Genomic DNA, 20,720 nt, shown 5'->3' with positions numbered 1-20,720 from the left:
TGAATCCACTACAAAAGCTAGGAACGACTCACAACCTTTTCTAAGTAACTTCTTAGCCTGAACGATTGTAATAAACAGTTGCTCTTGCTACTGTCCCTTAAATACTATTTTCTCTCCACTCTTCGTCTTTAAATACACTTTCTTGGACTTACACTTAATCTGGGCGTTATTCTTCCCTAACCAATCCATACCTAAAATTATATCAAACTCTCCCAACTTGAAGAGTATCAAGTCGGCTGAAAACTTATACCCCGAAATATCAATCTCACACTTCGGACATAGTTGACTCACAGGAATCTTCTCTTGGTTCACAATTACCATATTTACTACCTCATTCATAACCATTTTATCACATTGAAGTTTATCAATAAAAGTTTTTGATATGAAAGATCTCATCGCTCCCGAATCAATCAATACTTTAGCTTCGACATTATTTAGTAAAAGTGTACCTTCTATCACCTTAGAGTTCCGAACAGCGTCCTTCATTTTCAAATCGAATGTCCTTGCTGTTGCTTAAGGAGTTGTTGTAGGTGGTGGAGGTAATTCCAATACCTCAGCTGGCACGTTTGCACTGGTACTTGCCACATTCATCAGAGCTTTAACTGGTCCGGTTATCTTGCACTCCCTAGATATGTGTCCAGTCTTTCCACACTTGTAACATGTAACTCCTGGTTTCGGCTTCTTACACTCGTTTTCTAAATGTCCCTTCTGGTTGCACCTATAGCATGTCATGCTCAGCTTATTACACACTCTGGGGTGCCTTCTTCCACAATGTTTGCATTCCGGTCTCTGAAATCTATTTTCTCCAACTTGTCCTTGGTTTGCCTGGTTGTTCCCCTTTGATTCTTGTCTTTTGCTCAAATTTCCCTTCTTTTGAAAATTTCCGCCCTTATGTAATCCAATCCTCTTTACATTCCGATCTTGTGAATTTCCGTCTTCAGACTTTTCTCCATTAAATGGAACCTTTCTCTTCTTGTTATCCATTTCCTTTCTTGACTGCATCCCAGTATTCTCAATCAGAGCAGCTTTCTGTACTACACCTGCATAAGTATCAAGCTCAAACATAGCCACTATATCTCTGATCCAAGGCTCTAATCCTTGTTGAAATCTCTTTGCTTTTTCCTCCTCACTGCTGGTATACTTTGTCACAAACCTTGACAATTCTGTGAACTTCTTCTCATACTCCAGTATAGACATATTCTCTTGCTTCAATTCAAGAAATTTAAGCTCCATCTGATTCTGCATGTACTTAGGGTAATACTTTTCCATAAATAACTTCTTAAATCTTTCCCAAGAAACTTGCTGATTTGCTTCCATAGCTTTTACTGATTCCCACCAATAGATGACTTCGCCCTTCAAGAAGTAAGTAGCATATGGTGTCTTCTGATCGTCCCCTAACTGTACCAACTCAAAAGCCCTTTCCATTTCCTTAATCTATGTGTTAGCTATTATTGGATCAGTAGTATCATGAAATGCAGGTGGGTTCATATTCTGAAAAGCCTTGAAAGTAACAACTTGACGAGGTGGTACTGGTGGATCAGGTGGTTGGTGTGGTTCACGGTTATCTTTGTTTTCAAATTGTTGTTGAAGAGTTAGTTGTTGTTGAGCTATAGTGTTTGTTTGTTATTATAAAGTTTCCAGTAATCGAAGAATATTTGGATCTATGGTAGATGTGGTTGTTGAGTTCTTCTTTTAGGGTGGCATGATCCTGAAATAAGAGTTACGTCAAAATAGGTATGAATAATGAAATAATTCGAGGGTGTCGCATGGCATTCTTATTTACATATGAGGTCAAGTTTCAAATTAATCAAATATGGTGATGTATATAAAGGCGTAAGTTAACAGTTGAAAGTATATGGAACGATAGTGCTTAATAGTTAAAATTTAAAGGTCACAATACATCAAGATTAGGATAAAGTCTGATTCTAGGAATAACATGCTTATTTAAAGGAAACAACTGGGAATTCTACAAAGTCCGATAATAAAACAACATGAAAGGTAGATAATGGAAAGAACTAAGGCTCCACTCCATCGGAACGGGGCTTGGTAGTCTTCTCCTCTCGAAGCGTCTTCACAATGCTCTGGAGCTCATCCGCCACCATCTGGATGATATACTGACTGGTACGGTCTCGTTGTGATGGCATTTCCTCAAGCTTAGTGTTAACGTACTAAACCAAAGTCTCAAGTCTCGCAGTCATCTGCTCCTTAGGCTTCCCCTCATAGTTTCGGTTGTCCAAATACACGTTCTTCAATCGGTCTATCAGTCCGTCATACTTTCCTTGAAGCATGTAAAACTCGCGCCTCAACTCAGCATACACGGAGAAAGCAATAGTGTCGTCCGACCCAGAGGATGACGAGGAGTGCGCCCTTTGTTGACAAACCAATAAGAGAAGTATTAATAATAAATGTACTTAACCTACTCTCTCGCATATTATCTATAACCTATACATTATCCTATAACCTATTTGGGCTGTCCAGGGACTCTAAACCGTCGCTCTGATACCAAAACCTGTCACACCCCCCAACTTAACAATACATAATATATAACTATTACAATATTTAAAAGAAAGTAAATACAACTGAATCCAAGATCTTACAGTTTAGGGTTTAGAACAGCCCAACACTACTAACTATTACAACTGGTTTTAATATCGAGTCCTTACACAAAACTATCTCTTATTCTACCTGAGCTTGGACATACGCATCGGCATCACAAGTCTTACGTGCTGTCTGATTGACTCTAACCATAGCTGCTAGCTGTAATATCAGGGTTAAAGCAAGTAGTGAGCCATATGCTCAACAAGTGCTAAACAATACGATACAAAACATAAATCGAGATATATATTAAAGAATGACAATGTGAAGATATAACCAATAATAACAAGAGATGAACTTTTGGGTGATGACATCTTTTGCTTGTATCAAAAACTTTTTCAAAATCATATCTTAATCAAAAACCATTTTATGACGCTACAGATTACAGCCGATGATCAGCCGTGAAGTAATCCCGAACCTTGCTGGGTTCTAAAACATTGATGGGATCCCTAGGAAACTTTTAAGCCTACAATATCAGTATGTAAAGGACTTGCATCTCAGTCCAGATCCACTATTTAAAGAAAACATTTATCCCCCTTTGGGACTGAAAATCCAAATTTTAATCATTTCAAAAAAACTGATGCCGATTGATAATAAAATTTCTTAAACAATAAACATCTTTATCAAGGGATTGTAGATTGACTTGAAACACTGGAATTATGTTCACTAAATCTTAGGGCCATGATCCACTAGACTTTACTCTATCGGGGTAATTGAAAGGTTTCCATTTACAAGAATTTTGACAAAGACATTTAGTAGGGTTATTGGATAATATGAGAGAGTAATGCCAAACTAGGCTTAAAGCAATGGTTTTAGACAAGGTATAGGTATTAAAACATCAAGAAGATAAGCATTACTGGTTACAAGTATGATAGAGATGTTAAGATATAAAGAAAGTGATCATTAGCTCAAGGTATATAAGGATGTCAAGCTTTAGGGTAAGGATAGGGTTATCAAACAATCGTGAACGACTTTAAAGAATATCTGGCTTTTAGGTATCAAGATAAAGTTTTTATCGGGGTTCTTACAAGAGTTAAATCAAGCATCAGGGTGTAAATCAAGATTTCTCAATAATCAATAGCATGTCAATCAAAAGGATCAATCAGGTATTATAACAATTCTCTATTTTATCATGGCATCCCGATTACTTTGGTATACTAGCATGATATGATTTTTGATCTTCTTGCAATAAGTACTTGAGGGTTCATGGCATTTCTATATAATACGAAGAAAGATTTGAGAATCACTTGTTCCGGGTATAACAAGGTAAATCAGGATACTCGCATCATATATATAAGAACTAGTTATCACACATTCATAGTGTAAACGAAAAAGTAGGTTGAATCACTTGCCTTGAAAAGGCTGGACTGGACTGGATTGGAAAGTAGGAGCAACTAGAAGCTTTACTCGACCTTTATGGCAAGTTTACCCTCATCTCGAGATCCTACACAATTAATAATAACCTCATTATAATATATTCTCACCAACGCAACCTATTTACAACCTGAAATTAAACATAAATGGCACTTAGGCCTATATGCACGCAATTTATAATCACCTTATAAACATAATAGTACACATAGCCATATATACTCACATACCATATTTTAAATACCAAACAATATCACACACACACACACCATATTGCAACACTAGGCTTGCATGATCTCATTCTACAACTTAAGTCACTTGATCGCTAAACTAGACAAAGTCTCCAAATTTTGGCCTCCTAACTCGATGTGCCTTTACTAAACTATCCAAAACCTATTGACCCTCACTTGGGCCTTTCACTCTAATGGCTTTATGCTATCTTGAAACTATAGTGGTCAACCTGGGCCTCACTCATAAATGCTCTAAAACTATCTGGTAAGTGAAGGTGCTTACAAAGGTAAATTTCAGAATGACATCTATGGTTTCTTGAGTGCATTAGACACTCTTACACTACTAAGTTTACCTCCAAAACTTCTACACTAGATTCTTCTGATCATAAGGCAACTCCCAAACTTGATGTGGCTCAAGGGCCTAGCTTGGGCCTCCCTAGGCCTAAGCTTAAAGTCCATGGTTCCCCTGTTTTTCTGGGCAAAAAAGGTCCTAACTTGAACTAACTTGTGACACATTATTCTAACTCAAATCCTATTAACTATGGCTGGAAAAAATCCTCTGACACTCCCTCTAACTAAGGCCCAACAGGGCCTAATGAGGGCCTACCTATGACATGGTCAAAACTTCTTATTTCTAAGTTGCAACAAAACTGTCCCCTGCTGGACAGATTTTGTGATTCCACTCGTGCACCTAACCAAACGTCTTACAAACATCCAACAAACACCTAAAACCTATTATATACTACCTAGTTCTAGCTTGTGGTGGCTTGGGTGTAATATCCGGGATATAACGTGTAATTATTTCTTTACTATTAAATAATTAATATGTGTGTTCAGTATCTATTCTGTGAGTTAATTGTTAAGTGATATATGTACTTGAATATTCAAAAATAATATTAATTGAGTATTTTAATTTTTATATGTCCAAAATAAAATATAGATAATTGTTATATCTTCCTAATTATTTTTATGTTGATTTATAAATTTATAAGAATCATATGAAATTTTTAAAATCTTTTTCCGGGTAATTAAAATCTATTTTATAAAAACGGGAACCAACCGACGTCAATCGTTTTTACGTTTTGGAACCCGAAACTCTTCCGAGAACTCCTTCCTAACCTAATTGTAATATTCCGAGCATTTTCCATGTTTCGACTTTTTCGATCCGGCGTACGGTTTGTCCTGCGCGGGTCCCGGCACAACATTTTCGATACAATATTCGTTTCGGTAAATTAATAAAACCCGTATTTTCGATAAACGGGAGCTTTTTATTAAACTATCCCAATTATCACTTCGTAGTACGTGTAACTGGGTGCTGAGACCAAGACCGCAGTACAAGTTGTACTGATTTGGATAATTATCCCGAAAACCGATACCGTTTGGATCAGTTTTTATAAATAAACGTACCATTTTATATCCGGAATGATCCAATGGGATACTAATTTTCCGTAATTATAAATAGCCTTTTACCGTATTTTATTTCGTATCAAAATCATTTGCAGACAGATAAATATATAATTTTACAGAGAAAAATCATATATTCATAAATCTTTCTGAGAATCAAACCACAAATTCAAGGCGTTAGTGAAATCCGTTTGAAAAGTTGGAGTAACCGATTTGAAGGTTTCAAGGAGTACTATCAGATTCTAAGCTTTGTTTCACTGCAGAATCAAAGGTTGAATTTCTAAAAATTTAATTATTTTCGAATTTATTTTATTAAAAATATGAATTTTTGTTCGGATGATTGTTTGTATGATTTGATGATTGCATGTTGTAGAGCTTGTTTTCCTGAGGATTTTCATATGTCATACGTCTGATTTGGAGTTCAATAACATGTTCAAATTTGAGTTTGATTTTCGAATTTTAAAATTAGGGTTTATAACCCGTATGAATGTTCTTAATTGAAATTTGGGGGTTTCTTATTCTGTGATAGATTGATGTTGTGATATAGTGGGTTGTGTTCTCTGTGAAATTAGCAATCCAGTCGTATAAGTTTCATGAACCAACGAGGTCTGTAGAGAAGGGAGTTATGTTTTGAAGTTTTCCGATGTTCGCCGGAAACTGGAAAATTTCACGGCCAAATTCCGGCCAACTCAGGGATTGTTAGGTTGTTTTGATTGCATGCTTGTGTTCCTGGTGTTGTGTAGATGTGATCTGGAGCTTGTGGCAAGGTGAGGAGGCCGGAATCGTGTTCTCCGGCCACCCCTGTGTTTTCCGGCGACTGGACTGTAAAAATTGCAGTTTGGTCCCTGAAGTTTTGGGGACGATGCAGTTTGATCCCTGTAGTTTCCAGACTTTGCAAAAATAGGATTCCTGTTTTAAAAATGTTTAAAAATCATATTTCTCATTTATTTTTATTATAAAAATTCGTTTTTAATTTCTGAAAATTCTAAAAATTATTATTTTAATTCCGAAAATTATTTTTAATTCACAAATAAATCTGAATTAATTATTTAATTAATTTCAGTTAATTTTTAATTGACTAATTAGTCAATTAATTCGAAAATTAATTGATTAATTGATTTAATTAATTATTAATTGATTTTTACTTAATTATTTAATTAGATTTAATTATTAAAAAAGATTTAAAAATTCTGAAAAATAGTTTCGAGCTTTAAAATATTATTCTAAATTATTTTCAAGGCTCGATAATTATTCTAAAATTGTTTCGGAGCCAGAATTGGCCAACCGAACCCTGTTTATTAAACCGAAATTGATCCAACGACCCATTTTAATTCCGAAAAATGTTTTAAAAATTATTTTAAATACCCGAAAGCACATTTATGACCTAAGACTTCTTTATAAATGATATGTCATTGATTACGTGATGTATTAAGTGTTATACGTGACATGTTGTTTGACTATCGGTCTATATATGCGGTGTTTACTTCGTTATTGCGTAGATTTCAATCCGTTAATCGGATTTGGGTAAAACGAAGGGTAGATAGAAGTGTGCGTTGAATAGAATCTTGTGAGTTGATGATTGATAGATGCTTATGATATGTGAGCAGAAGAGGCAAGGCGTAGGAAAGGGAAACAGATAGTTGAGGAATAAGACGATTGTGATTGGAAGCGAGTACAGAGTAGTGAGCTAATACCAGGCAAGTGTTCTGAACTTTCTCGAGATATTGAAATTCTTGATAGTCTTGTTGACATTGCAAGTGCTTTGAAGCACGGAAACCTAAACCCTGATTTCAGTTATTGTTCTTGAGCCATGAACCATATTCTTTCTAAGCCATTGATTATTGTAAACCCAAACTCGAACCTCAAATATACGATACTATTCCATAAATACATGCAAACAAAATCCCAAACACTGAACTGAATTACTTGTACATTCAACCATTGTATCCTATGCTTTGAGAGCCCAAATCTTTGAAACCCTGGAATATTGATTCTTTTGTTATCCAATTCTTTCATTACCCAGCATTCAAGCTTTTAAACTACTTTATTGATCCTTACAAAGATTGAAACCCTTTCATTGTTAAACACTCATTGTTGTTAATGATTCTGGTTATTGTTTATTATTGCATATTCTGTTATTATGTTAGAATTGGATTGTTTTTATAAAATTGTGGACCAGATTCGTGGTCAGACCATATAATGGTCAAGTTAGGCCAATGTGTGCCTTGGATCCAGTAGTTAGAGCAATGCTGTGTGCCTTGCTCGGGGTTAGTGCGTGACTGATCAGCAGCCTAACCTTGGTTTTTAAATTAAAAGTATATTATCCAATTCTGAATCATAATCCAATGTTCACTTGATATCATAATCATAGTCACCTGATGATCATTATTCTCAGTTTTGTTATTGTGACTTGCTGAGCTAGTTAGCTCATTTGTGCGATGTTGTTTATATTCTTTCTAGTTAAAAAGGAACCAGTTGGTAGCGAGGATCCCCAGTCCAGCGCGAGAGCTAGGGGTTCAGGTTGAGGAAGTTGAACTAGTAGGCTTCTTTTGGGATAATTTAAGTTTGTAAAAGTTTGTAATAATGTTTGATACTCAGTATGAGCTTGAAATAGTTGGGATTTGAACGGTTTGTAATATATTAGTGTGTTGGCTTGTGTGCATACTTTAACCTGTTGCGGTCCGTGGTGGTTGATAAGTAGGGTCACTGCATATATTATTATTATCTTTATCTTGGATATAAGCAGGTTATAATTAAGGTGTGTGTGTGGACCCCAAACTTCTGACCCGGGTTTGGAGGGCGCCACAGGTTGGTATCAGAGCTACAGGTTATAAGTCACTGACACAAGCCTAGGTTAACGGGAATGGGTAGAGGGTTAAGATTAGAAGTAAGGCATAGGATGAGAGAACGTTGAGAGGGTGAGTGCTTCTGTATATCAGGTATTAGTATAGTTTGCGAGATTCTTATATTGCGATATGATTTCAGATAGCAGAGATGACCGACTCTTTTATTCCTGTATCAGCTGATCATTCAGAGCCTTCAGTTGGAGTGCCGTTTTCGGATCCACGTCCTGTTGTTCCACTAGCATTGGCTATTCTACCTCCACCGGTGTTGCAGCCCGTACCACTGCAGGTTATTCCACCTCCAGGCATGAGGCCACCTGTTAGAGGACCCCCACCAGCTGATTCAGATTCCACTGGGCATTCAGTGGCGAGTGCCCCATTCCAGTCTACATTGCCCCCAGTTCCTTATTACCGGTATGAGGCTCTTCTGTTGGAGCGTGATTCCTTGTTGGCTCAGATTAGAAAGTTACAGCATATCATCAGGACTACAGATGTTGATCGTGGTGTGAGGGAGCTTCGAGAGGAGATTCATGTGACACGGAGGGTTCTTGAGGCTAGGCTACATGGAGCTACACTACCTGGCAGAGGCCCTGATGCACTGATGGGCTGGGCTACTGAGGTGATGGAGGACTTTGAGAGGCTGGCAGGACCAGAGTTTCCTTGGAGCTGAGTCAGAGATTCAGAGATGGAGATGCTGAGAAGTGTTGTTATGGTTATGTAGTATGTACAGTAGTGTGTAGTGTGTATCAGTAGACTTTTGATTTGTATTTATAGACTAGCTATGCTGACTAGTGAGTAGGTTGTTGTACCCTTTTTGCTTTTACTTTCGAAGCGTCTTTACGCTTGTACTACCCTAAAACCTTTGATCTATATATATCAGTACCTTTTTCCTTTCCAGCACTGTCATTTATTTTATTGTACCTGTTTTACTTTACCTTATTTATTGCACCAGTTATACCCTGTGATACCATGTACCCTGTTTTCCATAACTGTTTATATTCTGTAAAGAAGCATACAATTTACTTAGTTACAACTGTTTTCAAAAGAGATATTCCTGTTTTACAAAACTTTTCTTTTATGCAAATATTTGATTCAAAAGCTAAATAAATTGATTGATTCTTTACAGAGAATGCCTGTAACGCCCCCAAATCCGGGGTCAGAGGATTTGGTCGTCACTATAAAACTTCAATCCAAATTAACCTGTTAAATCAATAAATAAATGCCAGCGGAAGATAATTATCATAAATGACCCCAAACTAATCCAAGATCTTTTAAGGTTACAGTTCTAGAAACAAGAATTCCAAATTCCATCAATAAATTTTTCACTTTCTTTTGAAACTCTTTTCAATAAATTCCAACTCAAAACTAAAGCCACTAGTATAACTTCGAAATGAAGTATACTAGGCCCAAATAAAATATACAACTATAATATAATCTAATATAAATAACTTACACAATAAAACTTACACTAGTCCGCAAACCCTGGACCAACCACCTTCCAAGAGCTTCTTCTTTGCTTTTTCGAATTACGCAGCTAAACAGCGCAAGCTAATCCTCACTGGAGGTTAAATTTGAAAACAGGCAAGTATGAGCGAAAGAAATGCTCAGCAAGTTAATTATAACATATATAGGGTCGTTTTGATATAAAACCGACATCTGCATCAGCGCAGAACATTTAAAAATCATAATTGCTGAATCATAAAATTATAGTAGTGGAACCCCAGAATTGATTCCTTAATTGTATTCAAAAACCCTTTTTATATTTTCCAGCGACGTGCTTCAGCAATACTTTGAATCATAACGAGAATAAAACTCGTAAAACAGTGTTTACGGAAATATCGTAAACCACAATAACATGAAACAATGATTATGGATTGAATCATAAACTTTATTCAAAACCGAACTCTTCAAATTAATACTTATTTTGCTGTCATATCAATTAGATATCAATATGAACTTTGATGCTCACAACATTCCATACTGAAGTCAACATCATTCATCTATACTAATACCACCTTTGATATTTAACAACAACATGAGTATCAGCATAAATTATAATCTAAATTAAAACTGCATTTTACCATTATTCCAAACAGAAATAGTTGATAAATCCTTCCTTATAAGATTATCAAAAGTAATATAATAATATCGATTGGAACCAAATTATGCACTATGCTGTTCCTGATGATCAGTCATGAAACAACACCGGTATCCCGCAGCCATACCGTTAATATAGGTACTACCCGTATCCCGAAGACATACGGTACCTATAGGGCACCAGAAAAGGCATAACAAGCCTTGTAAGATATTACACTTCCATATTACACTTCTGTATAATAGCTCACGCTGGACCGGTGCTTCGGCCTCTTACGCAATCAGTAACCATTCAATCTCAAAACCTTTTATTGAAAAGGGGTCATAATACTCGACACCCGAAATAATTTTATTCCCCCATTCACTTGGGCAGGAATACTTGCAACAAAATCATTTTCTCAAAACCCAAAACATTTGTAAATCTATTCTGAACATAGAATAGCAGAAGAGTACTTGCATAAATAAAATTATTTAATTCAGCGATATGTAAAACATTTATCTATTCCGAATAGAGAATAGGGAAAACAATACTTGCATAATATGATTCGAAATAACGTCACTTGAACAATAAGTGAAGTCAGGGGTACTTGCCTTTGGGTTTTTAGCAGTTAGCATACTCGTAATAACGCATCAATTCTGACATTCTGTCTCAAAACATCATCGTCTTCCCTTTCAATACTTTACTGATATGCTGCTCCTGCGATTACTAGAAGTCAGCTACCCAATACCATTCCATCTCATTCTTTATCCAATGTCTTGTCCTGATCAACTCGAAAGATCCGCATCTATAATTAAAAGATACAACTTTAATTGTCTAAATGATAATTACTTGACGAACGGCGCGTCAAAACCCTATCGTCTACCCATACGATAGCCCACATATAAATATAACAGACAAACACAGGACTCTTAATCCACACACACATAATTCACATAGCACATATAAGCACATAACTCATGTATCACTTAATTCATATCACATATGACTCAGTTCGTCAAAAGGGTCGACTCGATATGTTTAAACTGAAATCAGGTCAAAAATATGATTTTTTCGATCAATAATCGACTCAGAATAACTTGTAAAACAAACGACCTTTCGAAACAAAAAGGATTTGGGTCTCGAAAGTATTTTTAATGAAAGCGGAATATTTTTCTGAGTCTGTACGCGTTCGTTTCGTATTAAACGGACGAACGGTTGATTTAATATGAATTTTTGAACATTTTTCGGAATTAAAACAAGTCTCCGAATCATTTATAACTAAATAATAGTGCTCGAACACTCGAAATAATTTTATAAGAATTATTGAGCCTGTAAAATAATTTAAAATAATATTTTCTTGGAAATTGGACAGCACCTCCTCTATTTCTCGGACTGCCAGTCGATATCATATCGACACAACCAACAACAATCAACACAATAATTTATATTTACGCATATAAACACTCCAGAAATGAATAACACGGCCACCTAAACCAAAACTCGGACCAAAAGTGACTTCTCCAACAATTTCTAAAAATTATGAAATAAATATATAAACATTAACATGCTATAATATACACAAGTACGAAGGCGGAATTTCGGAATCGTTACCCAAAATAAATTCTGATCACCCCGAAGAGAAAATCTGATGTCCGGAAAATATCTCCAGAAAAATCCAAAATTAATAGCGATAGATATATACACGCTGAGATGCCATGTGGAGTAATCACCACCTCCAAACTCTTTTTCTACGCCCCGAAAATAAATTAAAACGGAAATATAACGGAAATATGCCCCGCAATTTTTCTTCTCAAAACCTTGCAATATATATACCTATGCGTACGTATCGAAGCGCTGATCGTTTATATATATACCAATTGAAATTTGGATATACGGTTGAGAAGATATGAATTTTTGAAAATTAAAAGTATATAAACAGGGAGAGAGACAGAGAGACAGAGGGGGGAGAAACTTTTGGTAAAAGGAAATTGGGGGGGGGGTTGTTTTATTAACGGGTGGCAGGTGGGGTGGTGGCCTCCTGCCACGTTTTCTTTTTTTTTTTTTTTGTTTGTTTTTTTTTCAACAGATCACAGCAACATATCCTTATTTATATTGAAAATTTTGTTTTGCCCCGCATTTCTCAACTTATCGAATAAACGCGCAGGTAAATAAAATCAGAAAATTACCAAACAAATTCTAAAATTCTCAGAATAATTAAAAACTAATAAAATAAAATTTTTATAATTTTTTAAAGTATTTTTGACTTGCACGCTATACTCGCATTATACGATTTAACGAACCGAGCTGCACTTGAAACAAATTCAGAAAATCACGAAAACAGTCTTAAAATGTTATAAATATCCCGAAGTTTATAAAAACATAAATTTCGAAATTTTAAAATAATTTTTGAAATGCAATTTATACCCGCTTTTAGCAATTAAACGAATCAATGCGCCGGTGAAATTAATCCCAAAAATTTCCAAAATAATTTTAAAATTCTTAGAATATTCCAAAATTAAATAAATATGAGTTTCATAATTTTTGAAAAATTTTAGAATTAAATACGGATTTTACAATAAATGCAATCAGAAAAATCATACAGGGCTAAATAATTGATGAAATATTGATTTCTAAATTTTATAAAATCCCAAAAATAATTATTGTAATTATAAAGTCATAAAAATATTTTTGAAAGATAATTTAAATATTTATGAAATTAGATTTTCAATAAAATCACTTTTAAAGACAAAAACAAAATGATACGACTCAGTATTTATAATACAAATAATCCTCAATCACAACTAAGTCACACACAATAATATTCATACAACACATAGCAGACATTAATATCCATCCAATCCCTAATATTACTAAACGAACTCAATTTACCGATATCAATAAAATGATCGGTTTTCAAATAAACTTTTGAAATTAATACATTTAAGGAAATATTTTCAGATATTAACAAGGACCGATATAACACTCACAATTAGCACATTACCAATTAATAACCAAACTCGTCAAATAGGAATAAAATATCCCCCAATTTTATTCCTTCTAAATCAGAAAATCACATAAACATATTCAAATATTAATAATAATAATTCTGAAAATACGGGATATCACAATCTACCCTCCTTATAAGGATTCCGTCCTCGGAATCAGCAGAAGACAGCACTTAGGGTTTTCTAACCAACTTTCCATTTCCAAGTAACCTCAATTTCCATAATCTTAAACAAATCTTGTATTCCTGGTATAATAAAACTTTTACAGGAGCTTCACTGTGTACCACTGTTCCGTCTACATCCTTTGACCAATTCCTCAATAGAATCGCTTTACTGATTGCGAGAAAGAAGAATAGAGAGAAAGATAGAGAGAAGAAAGAAAGAAAGATAGAGAGAGAAATAAAAGAAAACAGATTGACTTCGCTATACGCCCCTGATATTCTAATCGCATTGCATTCCACTGTTGTCCTTCGTAATTCCATCACATCGCCTTACTTTGACTTGAACAAGATAACTCAGCTTAACTTGATTGGCATACCTTCGAATGTTGGGATGACAAAATCATGAAATTTCAAAAAAGAAAAGAATTTGATACCATAACGGAACCAAAATCTGAATTTGAGAAAAAGTATTGTTGAAATAAAAGAATAACTGAGAGATCAATATGATCAAACAAACTTGGTATTGCGTGTCCAAATTAAGGACACTACTAAGGTTGTTAACCTTCATGTATTCACAATACACACAAGTGATGGCGTCCCATCCAACTCCTATCACACAGACAGGTATACCTTGCGTCCCCTATAGTTATGGTTGTTCATCTCAGTCGGAATAAAAATAATCAAGAATTCAAATTCAAATGAATAAAACTGAAAAGATTTTCAAAGCTGATATTTCTGAAGGAATAGAATCCAGAGAACAAAATTCTGACACCAAATGAGCAAATGGTGTCACGTCATCAAGAAACTATCCACCAAATAAGAAAATTGGAATTAATTATCATAAGTTGACAGAACTATCAAAACCTGAAGAAAAAAAAATAGGCTTCATGACAGCCTCTGGCACATTTAAAACACAAATAGGATTGAAAATGAGTGTTAGGGAATATATCCTTTAACAATTACTTCTTTTTGAGAGATGTCAAAAGGAATTATAGAAAGAGAAGGTATTGTCAAAGTCTTAATATTTATCTTGAATTTGAACTCTTCTGTGACTCGTCATCCGATTCTAGATACTTCTTCATATTCTAAGGATATCGATAATATCCATCGTCGTCGTATCGTAGTCTCGGAAGATTCCATAATTAGAAATTTGCAGCTTTCCGGAGTTCCATCCAGCTCAGCACAATCATCTCAAACGAATACGCCTATCTTAACTTACTCGTTGGTACTATATCCAATAGTCCCAACAGGAACTCGATATGAGCTCAAACGTCCTCACATAGCTATACACATTCCTACACACTCTCGTTTCTAGTTTACTATAAACCTCAGCCTCCCATACCAACCTGTAACGCCCCCAAATCCGGGTCAGAGGATTTGGTCGTCACTATAAAACTTCAATCCAAATTAACCTGTTAAATCAATAAATAAATGCCAGCGGAAGATAATTATCATAAATGACCCCAAACTAATCCAAGATCTTTTAAGGTTACAGTTCTAGAAACAAGAATTCCAAATTCCATCAATAAATTTTTCACTTTCTTTTGAAACTCTTTTCAATAATTCCAACTCAAAACTAAAGCCACTAGTATAACTTCGAAATGAAGTATACTAGGCCCAAATAAAATATACAACTATAATATAATCTAATATAAATAACTTTACACAATAAAACTTACACTAGTCCGCAAACCCTGGACCAACCACCTTCCAAGAGCTTCTTCTTTGCTTTTTCGAATTACGCAGCTAAACAGCGCAAGCTAATCCTCACTGGAGGTTAAATTTGAAAACAGGCAAGTATGAGCGAAAGAAATGCTCAGCAAGTTAATTATAACATATATAGGGTCGTTTTGATATAAAACCGACATCTGCATCAGCGCAGAACATTTAAAAATCATAATTGCTGAATCATAAAATTATAGTAGTGGAACCCCAGAATTGATTCCTTAATTGTATTCAAAAACCCTTTTTATATTTTCCAGCGACGTGCTTCAGCAATACTTTGAATCATAACGAGAATAAAACTCGTAAAACAGTGTTTACGGAAATATCGTAAACCACAATAACATGAAACAATGATTATGGATTGAATCATAAACTTTATTCAAAACCGAACTCTTCAAATTAATACTTATTTTGCTGTCATATCAAATTAGATATCAATATGAACTTTGATGCTCACAACATTCCATACTGAAGTCAACATCATTCATCTATACTAATACCACCTTTGATATTTAACAACAACATGAGTATCAGCATAAATTATAATCTAAATTAAAACTGCATTTTATCATTATTCCAAAACAGAAATAGTTGATAAATCCTTCCTTATAAGATTATCAAAAGTAATATAATAATATCGATTGGAACCAAATTATGCACTATGCTGTTCCTGATGATCAGTCATGAAACAACACCGGTATCCCGCAGCCATACCGTTAATATAGGTACTACCCGTATCCCGAAGACATACGGTACCTATAGGGCACCAGAAAAGGCATAACAGCCTTGTAAGATATTACACTTCCATATTACACTTCCATATTACACTTCTGTATAATAGCTCACGCTGGACCGGTGCTTCGGCCTCTTACGCAATCAGTAACCATTCAATCTCAAAACCTTTTATTGAAAAGGGGTCATAATACTCGACACCCGAAATAATTTTATTCCCCCATTCACTTGGGCAGGAATACTTGCAACAAAATCATTTTTCTCAAAACCCAAAACATTTGTAAATCTATTCTGAACATAGAATAGCAGAAGAGTACTTGCATAAACAAAATTATTTAATTCAGCGATATGTAAAACATTTATCTATTCCGAACAGAGAATAGGGAAAACAATACTTGCATAATATGATTCGAAATAACGTCACTTGAACAATAAGTGAAGTCAGGGGTACTTGCCTTTGGGTTTTTAGCAGTTAGCATACTCGTAATAACGCATCAATTCTGACATTCTGTCTCAAAACATCATCGTCTTCCCTTTCAACACTTTACTGATATGCTGCTCCTGCGATTACTAGAAGTCAGCTACCCAATACCATTCCATCTCATTCTTTATCCAATGTCTTGTCCTGATCAACTCGAAAGATTCGCATCTATAATTAAAAGATACAACTTTAATTGTCTAAATGATAATTACTTGACGAACGGCGCGTCAAAACCCTATCGTCTACCCATACGATAGCCCACATATAAATATAACAGACAAACACAGGACTCTTAATCCACACACACATAATTCACATAGCACATATAAGCACATAACTCATGTATCACTTAATTCATATCACATATGACTCAGTTCGTCAAAAGGGTCGACTCGATATGTTTAAAACTGAAATCAGGTCAAAAATATGATTTTTCGATCAATAATCGACTCAGAATAACTTGTAAAACAAACGACCTTTCGAAACAAAAAGGATTTGGGTCTCGAAAGTATTTTTAATGAAAGCGGAATATTTTTCTGAGTCTGTACGCGTTCGTTTCGTATTAAACGGACGAACGGTTTATTTAATATGAATTTTTGAACATTTTTCGGAATTAAAACAAGTCTCCGAATCATTTATAACTAAATAATAGTGCTCGAACACTCGAAATAATTTTATAAGAATTATTGAGCCTGTAAAATAATTTAAAATAATATTTTCTTGGAAATTGGACAGCACCTCCTCTATTTCTCGGACTGCCAGTCGATATCATATCGACACAACCAACAACAATCAACACAATAATTTATATTTACGCATAAAACACTCCAGAAATGAATAACACGGCCACCTAAACCAAAACTCGGACCAAAAGTGACTTCTCCAACAATTTCTAAAAATTATGAAATAAATATATAAACATTAACATGCTATAATATACACAAGTACGAAGGCGGCATTTCGGAATCGTTACCCAAAATAAATTCTGAATACCCCGAAGAGAAAATCTGATGTCCGGAAAATATCTCCAGAAAAATCCGAAATTAATAGCGATAGATATATACACGCTGAGATGCCATGTGGAGTAATCACCACCTCCAAACTCTTTTCTACGCCCCGAAAATAAATTAAAACGGAAATATAACGGAAATATGCCCCGCAATTTTCTTCTCAAAACCTTGCAATATATATACCTATGCGTACGTATCGAAGCGCTGATCGTTTATATATATACCAATTGAAATTTGGATATACGGTTGAGAAGATATGAATTTTTGAAAATTAAAAGTATATAAACAGGGAGAGAGACAGAGAGACAGAGGGGGGAGAAACTTTTTGGTAAAAGGAAATTGGGGGGGGGGGTTGTTTTGTTAACGGGTGGCAGGTGGGGTGGTGGCCTCCTGCCACGTTTTCTTTTTTTTTTTTTTGTTTGTTTTTTTTTCAACAGATCACAGCAACATATCCTTATTTATATTTGAAAATTTTGTTTTGCCCCGCATTTCTCAACTTATCGAATAAACGCGCAGGTAAATAAAATCAGAAAATTACCAAACAAATTCTAAAATTCTCAGAATAATTAAAAACTAATAAAATAAAATTTTTATAATTTTTAAAGTATTTTTGACTTGCGGCTATACTCGCATTATACGATTTAACGAACCGAGCTGCACTTGAAACAAATTCAGAAAATCACGAAAACAGTCTTAAAATGTTATAAATATCCCGAAGTTTATAAAAACATAAATTTCGAAATTTTAAAATAATTTTTGAAATGCAATTTATACCCGCTTTTAGCAATTAAACGAATCAATGCGCCGGTGAAATTAATCCCAAAAATTTCCAAAATAATTTTAAAATTCTTAGAATATTCCAAACTTAAATAAATATGAGTTTCATAATTTTTGAAAATTTTAGAATTAAATACGGATTTTACAAATAAATGCAATCAGAAAATCATACAGGGCTAAATAATTGATGAAATATGATTTCTAAATTTTATAAAATCCCAAAAATAATTATTGTAATTATAAAGTCATAAAAATATTTTGAAAGATAATTTAAATATTTATGAAATTAGATTTTCAATAAAATCACTTTTAAAGACAAAAACAAAACGATACGACTCAGTATTTAATAATACAAATAATCCTCAATCACAACTAAGTCACACACAATTAATATTACATACAACATATAGCAGACATAATATCCATCCAATCCCTAATATTACTAAACGAACTCAATTTACCGATATCAATAAAATGATCAGGTTTTCAAATAAACTTTTGAAATTAATACATTTAAGGAAATATTTTCAGATATTAACAAGGACCGATATAACACTCAACAATTAGCACATTACCAATTAATAACACAAACTCGTCAAATAGGAATAAAATATCCCCAATTTTATTCCTTCTAAATCAGAAAATCACATAAACATATTCAAATATTAATAATAATAATTCTGAAAATACGGGATATCACAATGCCTCCCAAAAGAATACCCGCACCAACACCAATAAGGAGAAACCAACAATAATAACAACCAGATGATACAAATCTCAATGTGAACCCAGGACCTATGGACCCAGTAGTAGCCCAGATTCTTCAAATCTTGGCCCAACAAACAGTTCACCTAGCACAACAACAACAAAGACAGACCAATCCCCAGGTAACCTTCAAAACTTTTCAGGCAATAAACCCACCAGAATTCAAGGGTTCCTTAGAGCCAATTGAAGAAAATGTTTGGTTAAAGGAAATAGAGAAGGCATTTGCCTTAGTGAAAGTCAAGGAGGAACAGAAGGTTGAGTTTGCAAGTTACTATCGAAGAATGAAGCCACCTATTGTGGGGTGGGAGATGGGAAGACATTGGAAGGTACGGATGTTATTACTTGGGAAAGGTTCAAGGAATTGTTTCTAGAAAACTATTTTCCTCAGTTTGTTCAGGATCAAATGGAGCTGAAGTTTTTAGAGTTAAAGCAAGGGTATGTCGGTAACAGATTATGAGGGGAAGTTTGAGGAATTGTCAAGGTATGTGCCGTCGTATGTTGATACTGATAGAAAGAAAGCTAAGAGATTCCAGCAAGGCTTGAACCATGGATTAGGGGAAAGGTAGCTATTTTTAAATTGGAGACTTATGCAGGAGTAGTACGAAGGCTATGATCGCAGAGACAGAGAGTGAGATGTTCCAGAAAGATAAGGAAAGCAAGAAAGCAAGAAAAGGAAAGTTGAGGGAAGTGAGGGTCAGTCACAATCGGGAAGTTTCCAAACTTCAAGAAGGGCAAGTTTCAGCCAGGGAGAAATTTTAATTTCAGAAGACAAAATGTAGGAGACGGAGGACAGGGCAATCGTCCAGCTAATGTGAATCAGCCGAATCAGTTGAGATTAACTTTTCCAGATTGTCAAGTTTGTGGAAAGAAGCATGGAGGAGTTTGTAACAAGTTGAATGTGGTATGTTTTAAATGCAACCAGAAAGGGCACTATTCAAGGGAGTGCCGAAATCAGCCAGCAAATAAGGATCAGCCTATCCGGAATCCAGCAGTGAAGGTTCCAGCCATTGGATTTACATGCTTTAAATGTGGGAAGCCAGGACATATGGCCAGGGATTGCAAGACACCAGCCCCAGTCAGTAATGCATTGAGGATTATGGGATCTACCCACAACCGTGAATGAAACTCCAAGGGCTAGAGTTTTTGACATGTCAGTGAGGAGGATGCTATCCAGATACGATGTCGTGGCAGGTACGCTTAATGTGAATTCTTTATGTGCCAAATGTTAATAGATTCGGGAGCAACTCGATCGTTTGTTTCACAAGACTTTGTTAGTAAATTAAATTGTCCAGTTGAATGCTTAAATGAAAATAATGACTGTGGAATTAGCAAATCAAGAACGTGTAACTGTGAACCAAGTTTATGGAAATTGTGAGGTTGAGATTTCTGGTAGTAAGTTTTGTGTAGATTTGATACCATTTAAGTTAGGAGAATTTGATGTGATATAGGATGGATTGGTTATCTAAGCATGATGCTCAGATAGATTGTCGAAATAAGAAAGTAATGGTGAAAACGCCAGATGAAAGAATAGTAAGTCAAAGGTCAGA

General features: G+C 34.9%; 1 pseudogene; it reads right to left on the bottom strand.

Annotated features, from left to right (window-relative positions):
• LOC141714947 (protein EXECUTER 1, chloroplastic-like) overlaps positions 1 to 20,720 on the bottom strand; it is a 40,760-nt pseudogene that overhangs the window by 12,696 nt on the left and 7,344 nt on the right.

This window comes from Apium graveolens, chromosome 3, assembly GCF_009905375.1.
Source record: "Apium graveolens cultivar Ventura chromosome 3, ASM990537v1, whole genome shotgun sequence".
In the NCBI taxonomy this organism is placed as follows: Eukaryota; Viridiplantae; Streptophyta; class Magnoliopsida; order Apiales; family Apiaceae; genus Apium; species Apium graveolens.
This window is presented reverse-complemented; position numbering and strand designations above follow the sequence as displayed.